The following is a 21,232-nucleotide window of genomic DNA, read 5'->3' on the forward strand; positions in this document are numbered from 1 at the left end:
CGAATCGAGATAAATCCTGTCATCGAAAGAAGTGTCTAACAGTAATCTCTTACCCCTTCCCTTTTTCCCTCCTTTGTTTTCCTTCTCAAATGCCAGGGTAAATGGAATTGCCAATTGTACAATTGCACATATCCCTCTCCAATCTGGAGATAGCGTGGGTCTCAATATTTTGCCTCCACAGTACCACCACAGATCCGCTCGGGGAACCTTTAATGCTGAGTAGTTACCTCCCTTCTCCGTTTCGGTGACATTCTTAATCTCTGTACATAATTTCAGCTCCCCCAAATCTTTCGACTGACTTGTACCTCGTCTACACACACGATGTGTGATTTCCAACTGCGGCAGAAAACGGGGGGGAACTTTTACATCTTTCTTCTCCAAGGGAGAGAACATCAGAGATAGGGAGGTACAATTCCTATCATTCCACGCAGTCTCATCCTGATACAGGGCTATCATACATTTCATGCCCTTCCTGTCTCACTTCCACCCGAGCGGAAAGGAAACCACCTGGGCCACTGGCCTACCGGAGGCACATGCATAGCAATTGCTTTTGTTCAGACTTTTCACAGTATTCTTTACCCATTCAACCCAGGCATTTGCATCCCCGTACCCAGTTTCTATTTCAATGGTCTGTTTCAAGTCCTTTACCTCTATAAATTTTACTACTTTAGGATCATCGGGAGGGGTGAAAGATTGTATCTTATTACCCAGTAGTTCTACCCGTTTTCCCTGTCCTACGCTAATTCAAAAACAATAGCCCAAGAAATCCTTCCCATTTGCTTTCATTTCTATCCCAAACATTTCATTTCATTGTATCTCATAGGTGCCCCCCCCCCCCCCCCAACCAGGATTGTTTCGTGCCATGTGGTTTTCCTTATTGTTAGGTATATTGGGTTACACTTTTTATCAGGGCAATCACGAGCTAGTCGGAAGGGGGCCTGGTGTACTGTGACGAGACCATTATACTAAATACCATCCCCAAGGCTATCCCCATAGGACTTAAGATGTATCTCAGAGCTGCGGTACTGTCTCTGATTATCTACATCCCCACAATTTACTAAGCTGCATACATCAGCGTCTATTACTTGTGGATTATCAGACTTGGGGACCGTTAATAATACATATGAAAATGATATTTGATGAAATGCCAATACTAAGAGAGCTAGCATCATAACTCTAAGCATTCCCAGTATTCTAAACATCATGCTGAAGCACAAAAAGACTTAGTATACAATCTTACAGAAATAATCCCGCGCTCACGTCGCCACTGTATAATTAGTTACTCAAAGTCTCTTTAGTCTGAGTTTCAACGGATCTTGCGTTGATTCGGCTGTCCAGACTTCTTCCTCAACTGGAGGGTCCACTGGCCCTTTGATCCGAGTGTAGTGAGTCCAGCCTTTCTCTGCTGTCCTTATCGCTGTTTCAGGGGTCAAAAGAGCCTGGTACGGCCCTTCCCAGTCTGGCTGTAATTTAGTCTCTGTCCATGATTTTACTAAGATTCAATCTCCCGGCCGGATGGAATGAACGGTGAATTCAAGGGGTGGAGTCTGTGCCAATAAACCCTGTTTCCTTAGGAAAGACAAAGAGGAGGACAAACCCAGTATCTACTTCTTTAAAAACAAATCTTTAGTTTCGGGAATTGGCAATTCACCATTTGTTCCCAAGTAAGGTAATCCAAATAAGATTTCATAGGGGGATAGTCCCAAATCTTTCCTTGGGGCTGTTCGTACTCGCAAGAGAGCTATAGGTAAACATTTGGTCCAAGGGAGTCTAGTTTCTATTATCAATTTAGAGAGCTGTCGTTTGAGTGTTTGGTTCATTCTCTCAACCTTTCCTGATGATGGCGGGTGCCCCGGAGTATGGAACTCCCAGGAAATTCCCAACCCTTTCATTACCCCCTGTAACACTTTAGAAGTAAAGTGAGTTCGTTGATCGGAATCAATATGGTTCACGAGCCCATATCGGGGAATTATGTGCTCCAATATTGTTTTAGACACCCCACTCGCAGTGGCGGTAGCTAGGGGTATGCTTCAACCCAACCAGATAAATGATCTACTATAACCAACATATATTTTAGTCTGCCTACCCTGGGGAGTTCAGTATCATCTACTTGTATACTCTGGAAAGGTCTCAATCCTGGGTCTCTTCCTCCCGGGGTCTGTTTTCTCAAGACTTTCTTATTTACCTTTCTGCATATGATACATCCCTCACATATTTGTTTAGCAATTGTATATATTCCTTTACATCCATATTCCCTAAGAACTAAATCACACATTGCTTGTACTCCCCAATGGCTGCCTTGGTGTAGGACAGCCATAATCTCTCGCATCATCATTTTGTTTAACATTTCCCTTCCATCAGGTAACCTCCAAGGCCCGTCTGCTGTTTTTACAGCCCCTAAATCTCTCAATTCATTTTCTTCGCTTTCAGTAAATATAGGAGCTTCCCAAGGACCTGGGACAGTAGGTATTAGGGAATGAATCACCAATTCTTGTGGGTTCAGGGCTGCTTGCTTAGCCACCTCATCGGCTAATCTATTTCCCCTAACCTCTAGTTCATTTCCTTTCTGATGACCATTTACATGCACTACTGCTATTTCTCGGGGAAGTAATAGGGACTCCAAGACTCGTTTAATCAATTCTTCATGTACTAATCCCTTCCCCCACCTCTGGGTTAATACTCCCACAACCGCTCCCTTATCTACGGTAGCAAAGAGGTGGAAAGGTTTATCTAGGGAAGGTAGGGCTAACACAGGGGCATGGATCAGATCTCTTTTGCCTCATCATCCCAACTTAGACATTTTGGTTCCCCCTCTAATAGTTTGAGATATAATTTCTTAGTCTTCAGTCCATAGGAATCAATCCACAATCTGCAATAACCCGTGAGACCCAAACATTTGTGTAACTCCCGTTTAGTGCTGGGCAGTGGCATTCCCACTATTCCCTCTATCCGTTCCAGGCTTATCTTTCGCTTTCCCTCACTAACTAAATGTCCCAAGTATTTCACTTCTTGCTCCACATATTGTGGTTTGTTTTTAGATATTCACAGTCCTTGCTGACCCAGGAAATTCAATAATTTGTTAGTGCCTTCTACTACTCTTTCTCTTCTTTTTCCTGTTACTAAGAGGTCGTCTACATACTGCAACAGGGTAGTCCCCTTGGGGCTGCTAAATTTCTCCGATACTTGTTCTAACATCTGTCCAAATAAATTCGGGGATTCCGTAAACCCCTGGGGAAGCACAGTACACCGGTATTGCTGTTTCTGTCCTGTCTTAGGGTCTTCCCACTAAAAGGCAAACAAATTCCTACCGTCTTCTGCCAAGGGACAAGCCCAAAAGGCATCCTTTAAATCTATCACACTAAACCATTTGTGGTCATGAGGGATCTTACTTAATAAGGTATAGGGGTTTGGCACCCTGGGTGCCTGATCTGTACTATTCGATTTAATGTTCTCAAATCCTGCACCAATCGATAATTTCCATCGGATTTCCACACTGGTAGTATTGGGGTATTATAAGGAGACATACATGGCTCCAACAATCCATCTCTAATCAATCCTTCAATTACTGGCTGCAGTCCTCGTTTACCTTCTATGGAAATGGGATATTGTCGCTCATAGACAACGTCCCCTTTCCTTTTTAAATTTATTTCAAGGGGGGGGGGGATCTGTAGTTTTCCACAATTCCCTTCCCTAGCCCATACAATAGGGTCTATCTCTCTCTCCACATCCTCTGCCAACATTGCCTTTTGTACAACTAATTCTTTTTCCTGAATTCCAATCCCTAGTCCTAAGAGGATAATTAAATCTCTCCCTAATAAGTTACTTCCTATATCAGGGATATACAGCAGTTCCCCTGTGACCCTATCCTTAGGACCTTCTATCATCATAGGTTCAAATACTGGAACAGTAAATCCTTCCCCTTTTTAACCCCAAAACAGTAATTGACCGTGTTGACATTCCTACTTTCTTTGGTTTAAAATTCAGCGATGACTGTGCTGCCCCCGTATCTACTAGGAAGACTACCTCTTCCCTATAGGGTCCCACCTTCAGGTTTATCAAGGGTTCCTGGTGGGTTCCCGGGGGCAGGAACCCCTGACATCCCTATACTTCATCAAAATTCATAAGCGGAATTGCCCTCTCTTCCCTTTGTACATCAGGACACTCCCGCTTAAAATGCCCTATCTTTCCGCAATAATAGCATCCTGCCTGTGGAGACCTCCAGCTCTGCCCCTGTCGCTCGAACCCTCTATCAAATACTCCCCCTTGTCCTCTCCCTCTCTCTCTCCCTTTCCCCCTTCCTCTCTGTCCTAAATGCTGCCACCCACCACTCCAGTTGCTCAATATTGGTTCCACTCTTTTCTTTAACTACCTCATCAACCGCAGCTACCATCATTTTCACCTTCTGTTTCTGTCTCTCATCCTCTCTCTTTACAAACACTTTCTGTGCCTCTCTTAACAATTCATCTAATGGCTTTTCACTCCACCCTTCTATTTGCTGTATCTTTCTCTGTATGTCTGGCCATTCCTTTGTCACAAAAATGTACTTTCAAAAGACCCTGTGCCACTGGGTTCTCAGGGTTCATTCCAGAATATTTCCACATTGAGTCTCTTAATCTCTGCAAAAAAAAGCTGAAGGAGTCTCATCTTTCTCCTGTCTAACTTCAAAGACTTTAGTCAAATTCTGTGACTTCGGAACTGCCTCTCTTATACCTTTTAGAATCAGGTCTTTCAATTCCCTCATTTCTTCTCTATGCTCCGGATTTTGATTTTCCCACTGGGGGTCTCTGAGGGGAAACTTCACCTCTCCCTGTCCAGCATCCCCATCTCCAATCGGATGTTCCCTGTCCCATATTTTAATGGCTGCTCCCCATATAAGTCCCCTTTCTTCCCCAGTAAATAGTATATTCAAAATAGACATTAACTCAGCCCAGGTATACAGACTGGGCCCCAAAAATTGATCAGTTTGTTCAGACAACCCTACCAGATCCTCAACCAGGACCTTCATTTCTTTTTTTTTTAAATGTCCTGACCTCCCCACTGCTGAGGGGGGCACTTACAAACCCAATCTTTGTCCCCTATTGGTACCTCCCGAAGGGGATAAGTCATTACGTTCTTCCCCTTTTTCTTTTTTTTTAAAGAAATATTGCAATATTTCTAGCTCCCCATAACTTCAAACACCAATTCATCAATTCATGCTTGACTAACTTTAAAGCCTGTTCCAAACTTGTAAATATATTTATATATTTACGTTCATTTATTCATTATTTAATATTCAAAATGTAAAATGCATACAGTTCTCAATTTTGAAATCCACTGTAATCACCCAGTTTTAGTCCCTTAATTTAAATCCAAAATTAGTTTTCTTAAGTAGTCCTGACCAATCATTGCTCAATTACAATACTATAGGTCGTGAAATAATCAGAGCTGCCTTAAAATTATTTGTCTATTCAAGTTTCAAGAAAAAAACTTCTAATGCATGAACAATGGCCGAATCCAAGGTCACAGATATTAACCATAGGATCTTGTTTTTACTACAATCTAATGTTGAACTGAAACTTCAACTGTCCTCCATAAAACGCTTTCATGTAAAGATAAAAGAGATTAGTTAGAAACTGATAGTAAGGCAGTCATGACCTGTAAGAAGAACAGGAGTTATCATTCTTTTTTTTTCATAATCTCTATCGAATCCTTAACCTTTAAAGAAATCATGTTAAGTTTCCATAATAAGAATCAGATTCAAAACAGTCCCAGAACTCAAGCTCCAGGGAATAAAACGCAAACATTCAATCACCAACAAACAAATGTGCATTCAAACCAAATCACAAAGGGTTAAACTTTCTACCAGCTGTGCAGCTCTCTTCATTCTCTCTCTCTCTCTCTCTCTCTCTCTCTCTCTCTCTCTCACTCATTGACAAATAAATTCAGATATTTACAAACCCAGTCTTTGTCCGACCTGAATTTTGGCCAAAAGAGGCGGGACGAAGAATGGATTCCTTAGTCCATATGAAGCAACAATATTTAATCATCTTTTTCCCCTGTACAAGTATTATTTTGCCAATTCCACAACATCCTCCCCAAAGAACATTCTGGAGGTATGTTTTAAGGGACCCCGCCTCCAATTCCATTGCTTTTTCCTTCTTTTGTTTTCCCGGAGGCTTTTTCCTTACCCACAGCACAACCCATATTGAGTTCCTTCGTTAGTCCCTTATTAACTACTAAAACTCAATCCCGGCCACCAAGGCAATACTTAAAAGTCAGGTTTCTTACCTTGGTCTGTGCACAGAGTTGCCTGGCCCCTTTGTGCCGTATTGTCTATCGAGCTCCTATCACTGTCTGATTCAGATGTCTCTCTTGTGGGATTCGTACCAGTCGCCCAAGGGAGCAGACCAAACCAGGACACGAGACCGCTCCTCAATGGGGAACGGGACGCGTCTTCCCAGTGTCCAAGGCCAGCCACTCCCCCCGGTGATGGAAGAAAATCCCGGACAGCCCCCAGTTGTGAGAAACAAAGCCCACTCACTTCAATAATTTCAGTCCGAGACAAGATCTGAACCAGTAGTGCCATTTATTTTACACTTGCAAGTGGGTGTGCTGTCACTTTCTCAAGGCAAGGGACATACACACACTAAATTCAATTCATACATAACATTTATATGATTTGATGTCTATTGTTTTACACTGCTCCCTCCCCTGCTTACATCGTCCACTTCCCTAAGACCGGCCCCCATTACCCCTGTTTACCTCTTGCCTTATCCGGCCTTGTCTGTGATAAAATGCTTATTTCTGGTCTCACAAGGCTGTTTGACCTTATCCTGCTATTGGTCATTGTTAGGTATATTCTTTCTTCATCATTATCTACCCCCTTCATCTGTGCCTTTCCCGAGGCCATTCTGATCCCTATGACCCTTTTAATTGGGGTTTGTTCCTGTGTTTTTGTAAAAGTGGGAAGCACATGTTTATATCTACTGTTTGTACAGGCGTATCTAGCTTAACTTCATCCCCTCACAACATCTTATCTACTTGCCCATAATGTCTACCTTCTGACATACAGTTTTAGCTAATACAAAAACAATTATATATTTCCTCCACATTGTTTCCATTCTTGTTGACTCAGCTCTTGGCTAAAACAATTACCCACTGGTGTGAGTTCACCTCCTTTGTAAAATGGAATTGCATAATTGCAGAAGTAACATTAATTTACCTATATCCCACACTATCCTACAGTAGCGAACCACACCACTGTATTTAATGGATTGAAATCGCAACAGGATATAGTCTCAGCCCTTGATATTGTGAATGCGTTCTGGTCCATACCTGTGGACCTGGAATGGCAGAATAAGCTGGTGTTTACTGTCAAAGGAAAACAGTACACCTGGATCCAGTTACCTCAGGGATCCCATGATATTCCAGTATATCCCACCGATGTATGGCTGATGGAGTTAGTCACATTGCTCTTGCCAACACCTTATTACCTCAGTTGGTGAGAAAGAACATATCCAGATATTAAACAGAGTATAGTGTCAGGTCAGGCAGGCTGGGCTTAAAATTGACCCATAGAGCCTGCAGCCAGGAAGGTAGGGAGAGATGTACCTGGGACATCATATCAGGAAGATCAAATCAGGAAGGGAGAGGGGATAATCCCAGTGGAACAAAAGACCATGATTTTAAAACTATCCACCTGCACATCGTGAAGGAGTAAGGCAAACTTTAGATTGTTTAATTATTGGAGGAATTTTGTGGAGAATTATCCAGAAATAGCAGAACCATCACAACCCCTGTCAGAAGCACTGACATTAGCCAGGGGTCAGGGAGTCAGCATATACACAGATAGTCAGCATGCCTTTAGGATAGTTCATGACCATGAGTTGGCCTGTGCTCGGTGAGGTACATCACCCTGTCTGGGGGCCACATTGAGCATGAAGGACAGGTCAGAGAGTTAGTGGAAGCAGCTAACTTTCCCAGTGAAGCAGCAATAATGAAGATTAGAGCTCACAGGAAAGTAGAAACCCCACACCAACGGGGCAGTGAGTATGTGGGTAAGGTGAGTGAAATAATGACTGAAATAGTGCAGACATTTGGGGAATGGCAGTGGCAGTAGCTACATAAGTGAGAGAGGAGGTTATAAGATATTCCAGAAACAGCTCCACAACAGGAGAAAGAGGAATGGGGAAAGGTTGGGGCAGTAAAGGACACGACAGAGTCTGGATGATCCAGCAGTGCCACCACACTATAAAAGACAAACATTATTAAATACATGTCATAGGTCAGCCCATATTGGGCAGGATACAATGCAATATCAGATGCTCCACTATAGGGGAGGCCTGGAACAGGGACATATAACAAGGTTTTGTCGAAGCTGTGTAGTCCGTACACAGTAGGAGCCAGGGAAAACAATTAGGATAAAATGGAGGCAGCAGCAGGGACACAGGGGCCCATGGGAACAATTACAGATGGATTTTACAAACACCCCCATCCCAATCCCAGGGAAGGAGATCCTGCTGGGTTTAATAAACAGGTTTATGCAGTGTGTGGAAGCATTCCCCTGCAGATTCTGACCAAGTGACACATGTTACACAGAACGTAGTTGAACAGCTCTGAGGCCTGTTAGGTAATGAACAGAAATCCCATCTCCCATACCACCTCCAGAGCTCAGGTACAGCAGAAGGAATGAAGCAGACACTGAAAACTAATCTGACTATGGCCCTCACAGAGACAGGCAGAGATGGGTTAGAGTATTCCCCACCATCCTAAAGAAACTGATGTCAACCCCAGCAAAGGGAACATTAGTGACCGGACGGACTATGCAGATACCACAGGGTGTGGTATTGGGAGTGCTCAATATATGCTATGGTCAAGAATAGGGTTTAACAATTTTTGAAAGAACTGGCAAAGCAACTGCATGAGTCGAGAGAGGAAGTTGCAGAGGGGCAGAGAATCAGAAACTGGGAAGGGGAGCACAGAAACAGCTGAGCTGACATTCCAAATCCAGGAGATCAGGTCAGGGGAAAATATTACTGGAACATATGAAGGAAACCCAGCTGTACTTGGCTGGGGAAGCCACAGAGTTCTCGAGATGAAAATATCCCATCATGCCTCAGTAAGAACCGCTGAATAAAGGTCATGTGTGCTGCGAAACACAGGCTTCTCTTTGATATTTCTCCCAGCAACAGTTTTGCAGGGCATGTTGTTGGCTGGAGGTCTGTGGCCAGTGCTGTTCCACAAGGATCAGAGCTGGAACATCTGTTGTTTGCAACATATATCAGTGATTAGCATGAAAATGTAAAAAATTTAATTACCAAGTTTGTAGGTGGTACAAGTGAAGAAGCTGTGAATCATGAAGAATGTGGTCAAAGGACACAGCAAGAAAGATCAGTTAGAAGGTTATACGGAGAAATAGCAGATAGATCTGATTTGGACAAATGTGTGGTGATGCAATTTTGGAGGCACATTGCCAGAGGAATGTATACACTAAACGGAAGGGCCCTTAGCAGCATTGATATACAGAGAGATTTCAGGTTCAAGTTCACAGCTTCCTGAAAGTGGTGAAGGAGCTGGATGGCAGGCTTGCCCTCTTCTGACAGGGGACTGAATATAAAACTGTCATTAGGCCACCTTTGGAGTATTGTGTGCCGTTTTGATCACCGCATAAGGAGGATGTGGAGGATGTGATTATGTGTTGATGGGAAGAGATTAAGGCAGAAGGGTTCTTCCTTCAGTAAATGCGGGATTCACTTACCTATGCTCATATGGAGGGGAGGTAAAACAATGGGAGCGGGAGACAGTTTAACAGAGTTGTGCCCACGGCTACGAGTCTTGTCTGGAAAGGACAAATTTCTCTGTCTGGGGTTACCCACATGTGTGGCTCCAATAGGTTATATTTCTAAGCTCCAGTCAGCCTCTCCCCTACTGAGGTGTTCTGTTTGTATCACATATTTGGAGAGGGTGAAAACAGATTCACCAGGATGTTGCCTGGATTGGGAGAGGTTGGAAAGACTTGTATTGTTGTCACTGGAAAGTCAGTGGCTGTGGGGTGACCCAAGAGGCACAGACAGAGTTTATAATCTGAATCTATTTCCAAGGTGGAAATGGCAAATTCTAGAGGCATTGGATTTAAGGGGAGAGGAGGCAAATTTAAAGGAAATGAAAACTGAAACAAGTTCAGATGCTGCAAGCCAGAAACAAAAACATTTTCGGGAAAAGTTCAAAGGTCTAGTAGCATCTGTGAAGAGAAATCAGCGTTCACGTTTCTTAGGAAGGATGACCAGACCCTAATCATTCACTGATTTTTCTTCACAGATGCTGCATGACTTGCGGAGCATTTCCAGCAGCATGTGCAAATTTAAAGAGAGTTGTGTCAGGCAAGTTTCTTGTGCAGAAGGAGGTAATTGATTAGAATGTTCTCTCCTGGGAGGAGGTAAAACCAGAAACAATCACAATGCTTTTGAGGCATTTGGGCAGACACATAAGCAGGCATGGGTTGGCAGGGATATGGATCATATACAGGCAGATGGAATCAGTTTGGAATAGCATCATGATCCACACAGACATGGTGGGCCGATTATTCCGGTACTGTACTGTTCTGTTTTCCAGGGGGTAGAATGTGTGGAGCGAGAGATAATATTTTGAGTGGAATATGCCTCTTCTTTAGAACACACAGTAAGTTGACGCATTTTGAGAGAAGCAATGTAGAAAGGGAATATATATTTGAATGGCACAGATACAAAGTGCAGGACAGCGGGAATGGGGGACAATGTGTACAAATCATTAAAGGAGAGAGAACATAAAATGTTTTGAGTAAACGTATAGGATGCTGGGCTTCATTAATAGAGGGAATGATAACAAACTCATGGAAAAGATGCTGATCATTGACAAAGCTCTAGTTAAGTCACATTCAATCATTGCATCCAATTCTGGTCAACAGATTCTGGATCAGGATGAGGGAGCTAAAATACCATAGAGGGGCCTGTTCCATGTTTTGCTTCTATTTCAGGACACATCGGGGAATGAAGGTTTATGGGCGGCATGGTAGTACAGTGGTTAGCACTGCTGCCTCACAGCACCAGAGACCTGGGTTTAATTCCCGCCTCAGGCAACCGTCTGTGTGGAGTTTGCACATTCTCCCAGTGTCTGCGTGGGTTTCCTCTGAGTGCTCCGGATTCCTTCCACAGTCCAAAAATGTGCAGGGTAGGTGAATTGGCCGTGCTAAATTGCCTAAAGTAAAGTGGTAAGTGTAGGGGGGGGGGTGGGTTGCTCTTCGGAGGGTCGGTGTGGACTTGTTGGGCCGAAGGGCCTGTTTCCACACTGTAAGTAATCTAAGAATTACCCTGCCAAAATGCAGTATCAACTGAAGGCCTGTACTCTTACAATACAAACAGAACACCTCAGTAGGGGAGAGGCTGACTGGAGCTTAGAAATAGAACCTATTGGAGCCACACATGTGAGCAACCCCAGATAGAGAAATTTGCCCTTTCCAGACAAGACTGGTAGCCCTGGGCACAGCTCTGTTAAACTGTCTCCCACTCCCATTGTCTTATCTCCCCTCCATATTATCATAGGTAAGTGAATCCCCCATTTACTGAAGGAAGAACCCTTCTGTCTTAATCTCTTCCCATCAACACATAATCATGAACAATACGATAATCAATTTTTGTAATCCATTCACACATTATCACAGGACATCGCCATTCATCAAGCTTTGTAAGGTTATAATTACCTACTTTAAACTATCTGTTGACAATCACCCATGTGACTGATATGCCTTTGCCTAATTCCTATGAAATAAACTGTCTCTGTGGGTAAGGCAGAGATTCATGAAGAAGAGTCTCTGCAAGTAGACACTTGACAACTTAGAGACGCTTTGAATCTCTCGCCGGCTGTCCAATAATAAAGCTACTGCTGTTGTGCAGAAAACTTGCGTCGTCTGGATTTGTGGAACAAAATAGGCATCAACAATGAAGGATATGAGTGATCTTCAGATTGTGGAGTACAGACTTACTGGAGTGGTTCACTGATGAAGAAAATGCAGTCACTGGACTGATTTGAAGAAATTGCTATTTTCTTTGAAGTAAACAAGTTAAATATGTTTTTGATAGAGCTGTATGAGATTATAACACACCTAGATATAGCAGAGCTTAAAAATGTGTTGCTGAAAAAGCGCAGCACGTTTCGTATGCCTGAAAGTCGATTCTCCTGCTCCTTAGATGCTGCCTGACCTGCTGTGCTTTTCCAGCAACACATTTTTAAGCTCTGATCTCCACCATCTGCAGTCCTCGCTTTCTCCTAGATATAGCAGACAAAAATGTCTGCATTCGATTGGTGATGGCACAAGAATTAAGATCAGATATATGGTTTTGAGACAGTGGGAGATGAGTTAGTGTGCCTGCTGACAGTATTGGCTGGAAATATGCAGAACATGCTGCCTGCTATGGTGGTGCAAATAGAGAAGATCAATGATTGATAAAAACAATTAGAACAGATCTGAGGGAAATAAATTTGCAGAGTTTGGGGTACGTATGGGGAGTGAGAATGTAGGATTCTGCAACAGAGAGCCAGCTTGGACTTGATAGGCCTCTTTCTGTGCTATAATGCATTTTATTTGCACTTGCTTAACTTGCTCTGGTCACCGATTAAATTGTCATTTAGGTATGTGTTCCTACTCTGCTCAGTGTTCCTACTCCGACCAATGCAGGCTGTCCCTCCATAGCAGGAGATAATGTTTACTGCTTTATATGGGGAATACCAGAAGGGAATTCTTTACCCATCCCACCTGGAAACTGGCCAAACCAGTCAGACTGGGGAGCTATTGACCTGCTCTGTGTGTGTGGGAAGGGATTCACTCAGGCATCCATCCTGCTGAGACACCAATTAATTTACTCATAACCACAACTGAAGGATTCTTTTTATCTTTTTCACACCATTTAAAGAACAATGGTTTTGGCAGTTCATAAAGTTTTGCATATAGAGAACTTAGTTTTGGAAATGTTCACAACATTGTTGAACATGTACAGATTCACACTGGGTAGAGATTTTTATTTTCCATTATTCATTCACAGGATGAGGGTGTCGCTGGCCCAGTAGCATTTACTGCCCATCCTTAATTGCCCAAAGGGTAGGCAAGAGTCGACCACATTGCTGTGGGTCTGAAGTCACAATGTAGGCCAGACCAGGGAAGGATGGCAGCTTCCTTCCTGAAAGGGCATTACTGAACCAGATGGGTTTTTCTGACAATCGATTAATTGTCACCCAGAGCTTATTTTTATTGAATTGAAATTCCCCCATCTGCTGCAGCAGGATTTGAACCCAGTTCTCCAGAACACTATCTGGGGTTTTAGATTAACTGTCTCACGACAATACCACTCGGCCAATACTTCCCCACATCACTGTCCATCTGCACAGAGTGAACAGCGATTTTATGGTTCATCAGGACAGGTTAATCACACATAAGTTTGCTGAATGATTGCAGGAATTGGATGTTGATTGGCTATTAACATCCATCTATGAACCCTGTATTCTAGGGTTTGTTTCTGATGATGATTGGAAGCACCATCAGTCTTGTTATCCTTTGGGGATAAAAACAGTTTCAATTAGCTTTCTGTAAAATGCATCACAATCAAGCCGATCCCATAACACTCAGGCAGATTAGTTTCTTTTGAAGGGCTCTTCATCTCCCCAACCTCCTCCATCCTCACTCCAACAGTACAATAATCTCAGAGTCTCTTTATGATTCTGAATGAGACAATCTGATCAGCTGCTTCTTCCCCAACTCCTCTGTCAAGTTGGATCTTAATCACCCCTTGCTGCAGTTGTGATCCTGCATCATTGTACAGTGTTGCTCATATTTCATGTCTTGGCCTAATAGTGTTCATGATACTGCGTGTAGCGTCTTGTGTATGGGGCCGACAGTGTAAGAGCTTAGCTCTTTCCTTCCACCAACAGCAGTAGAATTGTACTCCAACAAAACTTACAGAATCGTGGCCCAGCATATTCCCCAATTTACCTCTTACCATCATACCTGAGGATCAATCCTCATTCAACTGAGAGAGTTCAGGAGGGCATGCCAGTAACAGCAGCATGAATACCTGAAAATGAGGTGTTAACCTGATGAAGTTCCCAAAGAGGACGACTTATGTGCCAAACAGCATAAGCAGCAAGTGATAGACAGAGTGAAGCAATCCGGGAAACAACAGAACAGATTTAAGATCTGCAGTCCAACCAAATCCAGTTGTGAATGAAGTCAGAGCACAGCTGGAGTTCTGAGGACAGTTCTCTTCGTTTGATATTCATATATTTACAATCAGTGTTCAATTCACCAAATGTAGCTGAAGGTAAAGATAATCTTCAAGTGATTGTAACAGTGGAGACATCTGAATACTTGATCAGCAAACTAAAGCCTGTTGTGTTTAGATAGTAATAATTTTCAAGATATTTTTAAAACGTAAGGTGACTTGAGTATAATGGAAGAAGTTGATTGGTGGGTAGCTGATAATCTTGTTTTAATCTGAAGTTAATTTAGGATTAATTAATAAATAAACACGTGGTAGGGAATCCCAGCCCCATGGAGTGCACATCCAGTTCCATGTGGGAAAACCAGGACACTTCTTGTCTGAGTGACAACCACAGGAACACGGAGGTGACACGGGAAATATCAGGAACACTTGTTTGACCACGGTTAAAATACTGCACACACTTCTGATCCAGAGTTGATGTGATTACACCTGAGAGGGTACAGGAGGAGATTGATCAGAATGTTTCCACAATTGGAAAATTTCTGCTCTGATGAAAGGTTGGACAGGCTGGGGATGATTTCCAAGGAGGATGAGCTGAGATTTAATTGAAGTGATAAAATGCTGAGGAATCCAGATCGAGTGGATAGTAAGGAGCGATTCATTAACTGAGAGGTCAGAAACTGGAGGTTTTAGATTGAAGCTAATTCTCAGAAAGAAGGGGAAGGGAGAATTCATTTTACTCGGAGATGATGGGGAGCAGGAACTCACTGATGGGGTGGCAGAGGCAGTAACAAGCATCATATTAGAATAAAAGGACATGGATGTAACTGAAATGCTGGGACATGCAGGGCAATGGACTAAAGTCTGCAGAATTCGGATCAATGTGATTTATTTGACATTTCTCCAGAATATTAAACTCAAGTCTAATTTATGAGCATCATCAGAGTTGATATCCAAATGTCGGAATAAATTTATCAGAAAGTTGCAGCACAGATATAGGCCACTTGGCCCATCCTCTATGTGTTGGCTGTAATAGAACTATCCAGGCTTTCTGTACTCGCCAATTTCAGCAACAATTTCAGACTCTGAACTCAGCCCTATGTGTTATAATCCGTTTTTTTGTATGACAGCTGCACACCTTGTTTCTTTGTATCTTTCCCAGCCTGAACTCCATTCCCCGTGGCCTTGAGGAAAGACCATTTCTGCTATTTAATCTCTCCTGCCTTCCCCCGTGTGACAGACTGCCGTTTTGTTCTTGTCTCACCCCCACCTTGCTCACAACCTGTTACATTTCTGATGGTTCCCAGGCCTCTGTGACTTCACTGTGTCCCCGGGTCAGTGGCACGAGTTTTGAATTCTCTTCCTCTAGAGATAATTGGAAATCTTTCCGGTTGCAGTTTCCCCCAGATTTTATTTTTAAAAACAGAGCATTTGTGTCAGAGACAAATATTCGTGAGCCTTCATCCACAATTCCGAGCATATGGATGTAATCTGTGACCCTCGCACAGATGTGCAGGTTTGCTCTATTGGCCATGCTAACATGACCTGTCGTGTGCAGGTTCGGCGGGTTGGGATGGCATGGTAAATGTAGGGTTATGGAGTAGGGTGGGAAAGCAGGTCATTGCAGGCTCCATGGATCGAATAGCCTCTTTCTGCACCTTATGGGATTCTGTAATCCTAACAAGTTGTGACTGTCATCACGTTTTCCTCATGCCAGGTTCATTCAGCTCAGGTACACATGCTGCCTTTGTGTTTCTGTGGGTTCTCACTTAATCCTTTCCTTCTGTTTTACAGCAATTTTACACTGTATGTGAGTGTGAGAATGAATTTGTAAATACAAATACTCCAACCGAAACCCACACAGGTCAGGAACTGTTTCTGTTGCTGGCATCACTCACAAGGGACAGAAAAATAATAAAGTATTCATCACAAATCTTACAGGAACATAGAGCTTATAATCACCAGGAAAGGCTTAACAGCTCAAAATGTTTTTTTCAAGAAAAGAGGAGGCTAAGAGACAACCTGAGGGCTGAGGCATAAGTAGGAAGCTTTGTTTTTGTGGGTTCAGAGATTTGAGGTTGGAATCGTTGGATCTGAAGCATGTTTCATTGCCCCAGGTCATCAAAGGTGCTATCTAAACGTGTATCTTTCTTTTGTCTTTCTGTCTGAGTTAACAATCAGATGGACAGGTCAATGTCTGAGTGTCATACCAAATTCCTGATTGAATCTGTCTCCCCCCACAAACTCAGGTGCCTCACCACTCACTGGGTCACAGAGAAACTCTGCCATTACAATGAGACCTGTCTTTTCTGTCACCTCTTCTCATGCTTCTGCCTCATCCCCACTTCCCTTCATTAAATCCCAGCTGCCTCTAGTCCACCCACATGGGCATGTTGAAGAGCATGACAGGAGAATGGATTGAAACCGAGAGTTCAATAGTCAGAATGAAATAGGAAGAAGGAAATGGGGGTTTTGGACCCCAGGGGATACAGACTCCAGGATTAGTCCTTGTGGGCATTCCCGCAGTAATACAAGACAGCATTCCATGATGAGAGTTAAACCCCGGTGGCAGGAAAGGGAGCCACTGAACATGAGCAGTTTTAGTTCAAACACAGGAGGTTTGTTCATCAGTAACAGTGTGTTCGACATGGAGGTGAAGTTAACAGTGAGGGGAAATGTTACCACAAGCTGCAGATGGACAACTTTCATTGGAACAGGAGGAGACCATTCAGCCCTTCAACCCTGCTCTGCCATTCAATAGATCATGGCTAATTTGTGGCCAAACTTGCAATTTTCAAAACTCTCCAAACTCATCAATAAACTCTTCTGCAACACACAAGATGAATATAGAAAAACTAACCATCTGCAAATGCTGGGAAATCCGAAACAAAACCAAACATTGCTGGAAATTTTCAGGAGGTCTGGCAGCATCTGTGGAGAGTGAACCGTTGGGTCCAGTGACTGGTCAGGTGACCAGCTGCAGCTGACCATTCTGTCTTTTCTGTAACACTCTCTGGAACAGGTTCTGGTGTGGGGGGAATGAGAGTGTCAATAACAACTGAGAAAACAGGAGGACGTGATCAATCAGAATAAAACCCATTTTGGTCTTTCACTTTTAATTCAACTGCAAACATAATTATTATTTCTGAAATAGGATAATAGGCCAGAAAACAACTCTTCATGTCATTGGGTCTGGGAAACTGTGTTATTTCTGACCTAGTCCAGTCGACATGTGAATCCAGACCCCGAATACTGTGGTTGACTCTGAACGATCTCCTGGGCAGTTAAAATGGATGACAAATGCTGCCCCAGCAAGTAATGCCATGATCCCATGAACAAACAAAACAAATCCAATCGCTGTGGTTACTTGTGAACTCGCTGGTGTTCTTGGAAATGGACGAATGGGAATATTTATGGGGTAAAGGGAGAACAATTGCATTCAGTGAGGTGATCCTTTGGAGAGCTGATGAGCCAATCAGCCTCCTTTCGCGCAGGAACAATTCTGTGAATAATTAATTCTGAGCACTGTAAGGAAATATCCGGGCAGGGTTTGTAAAGAGGTCAGATTGATTGAGTGTCTCAGTGAACACAAGTGAGACACAGGGACAGAGAGGTTTTGGGATGGATTAAATTCAATTTTATACATTTTCACAGTCATCAACATTACAGTAGTTAAAAATGGGAGTGATCAAGAGAGTGGAATTAGAGCAGCAAATAAATCTTCAACATTTATGCAGCTAAAGGGGATGCTGGGTAAAGATACCATAGTTAGTGCTTATTTTATTCCAGACACACCAGCCAGGGAGCACATCCTTCCTGTATCTATCCTCTCGAGCTCTTGAAGATTTTTGTTCCTTTGAAGTGTTTCATGTTTAGATACTCCAGAGAAGACAGCTTCAAGCTCCTCAATCTCTCCTGCCAGGGCAATGCTGCTGTTAGAATTCAATTCACTGGTGCATGTTACTAGCTGCTTCATGGACTGGAACTGGAAATTGAGACTGAAAGGTTATTGTATAAAATATCTTCAATGGTATTGCCAGAAGTGAGTGGTTTTAGGAAAATGACCTTGGCTAACAGGCATTGAGTGTCAGAGCACTTCCTGTTGTGGGGCATCCTGTTTAGATTCAATCCATTGATAACTATTAGAACTGACTTGCACTGGCTCCGTCAAAGTGGTCAGAGCATTATGGCTGTCATCGAAGCTGGTAACAAACTTCCCATGGGTTAAAAATCGTAAATGATAGAGTAGGTATGAGGTCTGATGACACTGTTGGAGTATTGATGTTATTGTTAATCACATTAACTCGGCAGGAGTTGACTGAATTCATATAGTCTCTTCCTGAATCTCAGGATGTCTCTCTGGCCAATAAGTCTCCACAAACAGCAATGAGCACGGGTCATCTGTTTTGATTTAAATTGCTCTATAGCACTGCTGCTTCACAGCACCAGGCATAAGGTTGGAGTCCATCCTTGGTCAACAGCCTGTGTGGAGTTTGCACATTCTCCCCAGGATAGTGTGTGTCCACTCCAGGTGCTCTGGTTTCCTCCCACAGTCCAAAGATTTTTGGGTTAGGTGAATCAGTTGTGCTAAATTGTCCACAGTGTCCATGATTGTGCAGACTCTGTGGATCAGCCATGGTAAATGCAGTGTTACAGGAGTGGAGTGCTCCAGATGGGATGTTCTTTGGATAGTTGGTGGGGTTTGATGGGCCAATGCTCTCCTTCCACACTGTCAGGGATTCTATTCTAGGATTGAGGATAAAGGCGACAGAACAGGGTGTCCTTGGAGAAGGAGCATGCAGTGTGTATCAATTCTCCCACTGCCTTTAGATAGAGGTGGGCACCGCAGCTTTATCTCCATCGCTGCCTCCTCACCCCCAACTCGACTTTGATTTGGTCCCTTCCCACTTTGTCATTTGTAATGGTTTGCTTTGCCTGCAAGGGGCGTTGTTTATAAATATTCAATTGGTTACATGGGTGGTTGACTGCTGGTGATTATATGTGAACCAAAATGGTGTAATGATGATGTTGATGGTGGGAAGGTTACTCAGCTGTGTGTGATAACACTTCTGGGTAGGAGAAATGGGGAATAAAGAACGCTTCACAGCTCACAGAAGGAGAACTGAAAAGCAGTTAAATCAAACCAAAGGTTCAGACAGGGAGGGAATATTTCCCTGGAGTTTGAGTAACTGGAAAGTGACGGTGTCCGGGAGTAGACAGGATTTGTTTTACAGGGCGTTTAAAATTTTAAAAAACGGTTATATTCAGATAGTTTCATTTCTTTTCTTTTAGTTTTATTTATTGTGGAATAAATAACTACAATATTTTAAACCCAAATTCACAAACCTTGTGTTAAAGACAAATGTTAAATAAAATCCATCAAACCGTCCCTCACTGAAAACTGATGTGGAAGTGCATTCGCCTGCAGAATCCCTGCCCTGCCTCCTGCTTCCTAGCCGGCCTTCATGGCTATATACATACCTTGGAGATATCAGCAGGAGGCCATTTGGCCTTTCAATCCTGCTCCACCATTCAATGGGAAACAGCTGACCATCCAGCTCAGTCTCCTGTTCCTGCTGTGTTCCAATCCCCTTTTATGACTTTATCTCGAAGAACTATATCTAAGCTCTCCTTTGGCTTCACTGCTTTTGTTCCAGTGACGTTGCTGTATTACTGTGTGGGTTTCGGCAGGGGAAATGTGATGGTGCTGCCTCCTGGAGGACGCACTCAGCGTCCCTCATCATCCTGCAGTAACATCAACTGGATTTCAGCAACTAGAGATAGAACCCATTTCCAGGATATGGGCATCACTGGCTCAGCCAGCATTTATACCCCATCACTAGGTACCATTGAGAAGATGGTAGTGAGCTGCTGTCTTGAACCATTCACAGTCCATTTGGCGCAGAAAGACCAACAATCCTGTGAGGGAGAGTGTTGCAGGATTTTGGTCAAGTGATTCTCCATCTTTGGTTCTTCAAATGCTGTTTAACTTTATCACGATCGGCACATGAATTTGAGATTTCAGTCTGCAAATCTTCACCATCTAGCACCCTGTATAAAGGAGTATGTACAGAATAGAAATTCAGAACAGACAATTCTAGCTTCTCTGGAATATCTTTTTCCCCTTTCTTCCACCAAAGCTGTAACGCTCCAGCCCACTTCCACTCTCCCACCATTCTGCCTCTGCTGTCCCTAATGTACCTGCCCCCATTCTCATGGAGTGACTGGTAAACAGACCCATGCCACCACTTCCTGTCCTGGTCAGTCTCTGCACCCTTTCTGGGTTTACTCCATTTCCCTTCAGTTACTGCAAGTCAATAATATTACAGGAGAATAAATCAAAAGGAAACAGAAAGGGTGGTAGCAGATCCTGTACAGAAGAGGAACCTTCAGTCTGGGAGAATGGGTCAGACCCTTCTTTGTTTCCCATTGGTCGATTCCCAGCATTATGACAAGTTGGGGATGGAACGTGGGCCCATGTGGGTGTGGTGACACTTTGACACCCCCCCCCCCCCACCCCAACCCATCAATACTACAAGCTGATATGTTCCTCCTCCAGCCAATCACAACGTCAAATGCTTTCCGCTAATTACCCGAAAGCAGATGCTCCAAAATCCGCCCATATTCTGTACATGTGCAGTGCTAGGCTACCCCGCACACGCGTTGTCCCTGCCTCAGGGATTGTGGGAGTTGTAGCCCTCATGAAGCCACTGGAGACATGTTTATGGATAGTGAATGAAAAGTGAGGGATGGAGGGTCTTGTGTATAGGATCCCCATTCAGACACGGGCTGTTACTTGATTTTACTGAGACATCTGCTTCCACAACCTGATTTCTGACGTAAGGAACATAGATTTAGCCAATTGTGGAGTGGGGAGGTTAGTAAGGGGTAGCAGATTTTAAGCAGATCTGGCTCAGTGCCTAGCACTGCTGCCTCACAGCGTCAGGGACCCGGCTTTTATTTCAGCCAGAGGCGACTGTGTGGAGTTTACACGTTCTCAGCATGTC

At 43.4% G+C, this 21,232-nt stretch overlaps 1 long non-coding RNA gene across 1 annotated transcript in view; it reads right to left on the reverse strand.

The window, feature by feature from the left end:
• Positions 1 to 17,355: 17,355 nt before the first annotated feature.
• LOC140487235 (uncharacterized) overlaps positions 17,356 to 21,232 on the reverse strand; it is a 143,092-nt gene continuing 139,215 nt past the window's right edge. The window contains exon 10 of the long non-coding RNA XR_011962823.1: positions 17,356 to 20,276. This is a non-coding gene — a long non-coding RNA (uncharacterized lncRNA). The remainder of the gene's footprint in view (positions 20,277 to 21,232) is intronic.

The sequence above is a fragment of the Chiloscyllium punctatum genome, chromosome 16 (genome assembly GCF_047496795.1).
Source record: "Chiloscyllium punctatum isolate Juve2018m chromosome 16, sChiPun1.3, whole genome shotgun sequence".
Lineage (NCBI taxonomy): Eukaryota > Metazoa > Chordata > Chondrichthyes > Orectolobiformes > Hemiscylliidae > Chiloscyllium > Chiloscyllium punctatum.